Raw genomic sequence first — 5222 nt, 5'->3', positions numbered from 1 at the left:
CCGCAACCTACGTGCAAAGCGGTCGCACACCGGGTAAGGGAGTGAGAGCCCCAAACATAGCTGGGCGAGGCGCTCACTCCGCTCTTTAATATCTCGTTAATACCGCCAAGGAAATGGCACAAGCACACACACACAAGCATCCTCGGAAGAGGACAGTTCGAGTGACAGGTCAAATCCAAGAGTTCCGAAGACTACCTCCAGGAACAATCGGGAACAAGACCGATTACAAGTCGTCGAGTCTGTTACTGGGCGAACACGAGATGCGCACAGGAAATCGATCAGCCCTCACAATGGCCCAAGGCCAGAGATCGGACTGCTACGATTTACCCCAACAATCATCGTGCCACTCTTCGCAGAGAGGTGATAGACGCCAACGAGCCCGCGCATAGCAATCGAGGTGTAAAAAGGGCGTTGAAGGCAGGAAGCCTGGACGAAAGAGGCTACGAGGTCACCTCGAAGCGGTCTAAGAATCGGGCGCACTTGGGGCGACTACCAGTGCCAACCCCTTATCCCGCGGTGCGTCCGACACACAGAAATTTCCAAGGCGGCCAAGGAGCCTCCCCGCATAGCAATCGGGGTGTGAGGTTACGGATGCAGCATTGATAGCAATCGAGGTGGGAGGCGAAGGATGCAGAAGTGAGAGCCGAGGGATGTAGCAGAGATAGCAATCGGGGTGTGTGATGCAGAAGAGATAGCAATCGAGGTGTGCGGTGGGAAGGGCCCAGCAGCCAGAATGCATGAAGCGACGGATGAAGCAGTGATGACAACCGGGCTGTGAGGAGAGGAGGGATGCAGCCAAGAAAGCAATCAGGGCTCGAGGCAAGGGATGCATCAAGGATAGCAATCATGTTGTGAGGCGAGATTCCAAAGGCTAAACGTGAGAGGCTGCAGGGTCGACTCAGAGAGGTCTATGCATGTGAGAGGCTGAAAGCAAGGTCAACTCGGAGCGGTCTATGCATCGGGCGCGCTTGGGGCGACTACCAGTGCCAACCCCTTATCCCGCGACGCGTCCGACAAAGAGAACGTTCCAAGGCGGCAGAGGAGGTTACCAGCCGAAGGATGCAGTAGCAATAACAGGTATAGTTCCGCGGCGGCCGAGAAGACTCACCGCATAGGAATCGGGATGCGAGGCGAGGGATGCGGCGGGAAGGCCCCGACGGCTAAACGGAAGAGGCTGCAGGGCCGCCTCGGAATGGTCCAAGCATCGGACGCGATTGGGACGACTACCAGTGCCAACCCCTTATCCCGCGATGCGTCCGATACACAGATAGTTCCAAGGCGGCCGAGGAGCCTCACCGCATATCAATCGGGGTGCGAGGCGAGGGATGGGGCGGGAAGGCCCCAACGGCTAGACGGAAGAGGCTTCAGGGCCACCTCGGAATGCTCCAAGCATCGGACGCGCTTGGGGCGACTACCAGTGCCAACCCCTTATCCCGCGATGCGTCCGATACACAGATGGTTCCAAGGCGGCCGAGGAGCCTCACCGCATAGCAATCGGGGGTGCGAGGCGAGGGATGGGGCGGGAAGGCCCCAACGGCTAGACGGAAGAGGCTTCAGGGCCGCCTCGGAATGGTCCAAGCATCGGACGCGCTTGGGGCGACTACCAGTGACAACCCCTCATCCCGCGATGCGTCCGATACGAAGATGGTTCCAAGGCGGCCGAGGAGCCTCACCGCATAGCAATCGGGGTGCGAGGTGGGGGATGCGGCGAGATGGCCCCAACGGCTAGACGGAAGAGGCCACAGGGCCGCGTCGGAATAGTCCAAGCATCGGACGCGCTTGGGGCGACTACCAGTGACAACCCCTTATCCCGCGATGCGTCCGATACGAAGATAGTTCCAAGGCGGCCGAGGAGCCTCACCGCATAGCAATCCGGGTGCGAGGTGGGGGATGCGGCGAGATGGCCCCAACGGCTAGACGGAAGAGGCTGCAGGGCCGCCTCGGAATAGTCCAAGCATCGGACGCGCTTGGGGCGACTACCAGTGACAACCCCTTATCCCGCGATGCTTCCGATACGAAGACAGTTCCAAGGCGGCCGAGGAGCCTCACCGCATAGCAATGGGGGTGCGAGGTGAGGGATGCGGCGAGATGGCCCCAACGGCTAGACGGAAGAGGCCACAGGGCCGCCTCGGAATAGTCCAAGCATCGGACGCGCTTGGGGCGACTACCAGTGACAACCCCTTATCCCGCGATGCATCCGATACGAAGATAGTTCCCAGGCGGCCGAGGAGCCTCACCGCATAGCAATCGGGGTGCGAGGCGAGGGATGCGGCGAGATGGCCCCAAAGGGTAGACGGAAGAGGCTGCGGGGCCGCCTCGGAATAGTCCAAGCATCGAACGCGCTTGGGGCGACTACCACTGCCAACCCCTTATCCCGCGATGCGTCCGATACACAGATAGTTCCGAGGCGGCCGAGGAGCTGGGGGATGCGGCGAGATGGCCCCAACGGCTAGACGGAAGAGGCTGCAGGGCCGCCTCGGAATAGTCCAAGCATCGGACGCGCTTGGGGCGACTACCAGTGACAACCCCTTATCCCGCGATGCGTCCGATACACAGATAGTTCCGAGGCGGCCAAGGAGCCTCACCGCATAGCAATCGTGGTGCGAGGTGGGGGATGCAGCGAGATGGCCCCAACGGCTAGACGGAAGAGGCTGCAGGGCCGCCTCGGAATGGTCCAAGCATCGGACGCGCTTGGGGCGACTACCACTGCCAACCCCTTATCCCGCGATGCGTCCGATACACAGATAGTTCCAAGGCGGCCGAGGAGCCTCACCGAATAGCAATCGGGGTGCGAGGCGAGGGATGCGGCGAGAAAGCCCCAACGGCTAGAGGGAAGAGGCTTCAGGTCCGCCTCGGAATGGTCCAAGCATCGGACGCGCTTGGGGCGACTACCAGTGACAACCCCTTATCCCGCGACGCGTCCGATACACAGATAGTTCCAAGGCGGCCGAGGAGCCTCACCGCATAGCAATCGGGGTGCGAGGCGAGGGATGCGGCGAGAAGGACCCAACGGCTAGACGGAAGAGGCTTCAGGGCCGCCTCGGAATGGTCCAAGCATCGGACGCGCTTGGGGCGACTACCAGTGACAACCCCTTATCCCGCGACGCGTCCGATACACAGATAGTTCCAAGGCGGCCGAGGAGCCTCACCGCATAGCAATCGGGGTGCGAGGCGAGGGATGCGGCGAGAAGGACCCAACGGCTAGACGGAAGAGGCTTCAGGTCCGCCTCGGAATGGTCCAAGCATCGGACGCGCTTGGGGCGACTACCAGTGACAACCCCTTATCCCGCGACGCGTCCGATACACAGATAGTTCCAAGGCGGCCGAGGAGCCTCACCGCATAGCAATCGGGGTGCGAGGCGAGGGATGCGGCGAGAAGGACCCAACGGCTAGACGGAAGAGGCTTCAGGGCCGCCTCGGAATGGTCCAAGCATCGGACGCGCTTGGGGCGACTACCAGTGACAACCCCTTATCCCGCGATGCGTCCGATACACAGATAGTTCCAAGGCGGCCGAGGAGCCTCACCGCATAGCAATCGGGGTGCGAGGCGAGGGATGCGGCGAGAAGGACCCAACGGCTAGACGGAAGAGGCTTCAGGGCCGCCTCGGAATGGTCCAAGCATCGGACGCGCTTGGGGCGACTACCAGTGACAACCCCTTATCCCGCGACGCGTCCGATACACAGATAGTTCCAAGGCGGCCGAGGAGCCTCACCGCATAGCAATCGGGGTGCGAGGCGAGGGATGCGGCAAGAAGGACCCAACGGCTAGACGGAAGAGGCTTCAGGGCCGCCTCGGAATGGTCCAAGCATCGGACGCGCTTGGGGCGACTACCAGTGACAACCCCTTATCCCGCGACGCGTCCGATACACAGATAGTTCCAAGGCGGCCGAGGAGCCTCACCGCATAGCAATCGGGGTGCGAGGCGAGGGATGCGGCGAGAAGGACCCAACGGCTAGACGGAAGAGGCTTCAGGTCCGCCTCGGAATGGTCCAAGCATCGGACGCGCTTGGGGCGACTACCAGTGACAACCCCTTATCCCGCGACGCGTCCGATACACAGATAGTTCCAAGGCGGCCGAGGAGCCTCACCGCATAGCAATCGGGGTGCGAGGCGAGGGATGCGGCGAGAAGGACCCAACGGCTAGACGGAAGAGGCTTCAGGGCCGCCTCGGAATGGTCCAAGCATCGGACGCGCTTGGGGCGACTACCAGTGACAACCCCTTATCCCGCGACGCGTCCGATACACAGATAGTTCCAAGGCGGCCGAGGAGCCTCACCGCATAGCAATCGGGGTGCGAGGCGAGGGATGCGGCGAGAAGGACCCAACGGCTAGACGGAAGAGGCTTCAGGGCCGCCTCGGAATGGTCCAAGCATCGGACGCGCTTGGGGCGACTACCAGTGACAACCCCTTATCCCGCGATGCGTCCGATACACAGATAGTTCCAAGGCGGCCGAGGAGCCTCACCGCATAGCAATCGTGGTGCGAGGCGAGGGATGCGGCGAGAAGGACCCAACGGCTAGACGGAAGAGGCTTCAGGGCCGCCTCGGAATGGTCCAAGCATCGGACGCGCTTGGGGCGACTACCAGTGACAACCCCTTATCCCGCGACGCGTCCGATACACAGATAGTTCCAAGGCGGCCGAGGAGCCTCACCGCATAGCAATCGGGGTGCGAGGCGAGGGATGCGGCGAGAAGGACCCAACGGCTAGACGGAAGAGGCTTCAGGGCCGCCTCGGAATGGTCCAAGCATCGGACGCGCTTGGGGCGACTACCAGTGACAACCCCTTATCCCGCGACGCGTCCGATACACAGATAGTTCCAAGGCGGCCGAGGAGCCTCACCGCATAGCAATCGGGGTGCGAGGCGAGGGATGCGGCGAGAAGGACCCAACGGCTAGACGGAAGAGGCTTCAGGGCCGCCTCGGAATGGTCCAAGCATCGGACGCGCTTGGGGCGACTACCAGTGACAACCCCTTATCCCGCGACGCGTCCGATACACAGATAGTTCCAAGGCGGCCGAGGAGCCTCACCGCATAGCAATCGGGGTGCGAGGCGAGGGATGCGGCGAGAAGGACCCAACGGCTAGACGGAAGAGGCTTCAGGGCCGCCTGGGAATGGTCCATGCATCGCACGCGCTTGGGGCGACTACCAGTGACAACCCCTTATCCCGCGACGCGTCCGATACACAGATAGTTCCAAGGCGGCCGAGGAGCCTCACCGCAT

The sequence above is a fragment of the Cryptomeria japonica genome, unplaced genomic scaffold, assembly GCF_030272615.1.
Source record: "Cryptomeria japonica unplaced genomic scaffold, Sugi_1.0 HiC_scaffold_80, whole genome shotgun sequence".
Classification (NCBI taxonomy): domain Eukaryota; kingdom Viridiplantae; phylum Streptophyta; class Pinopsida; order Cupressales; family Cupressaceae; genus Cryptomeria; species Cryptomeria japonica.
This window is presented reverse-complemented; position numbering follows the sequence as displayed.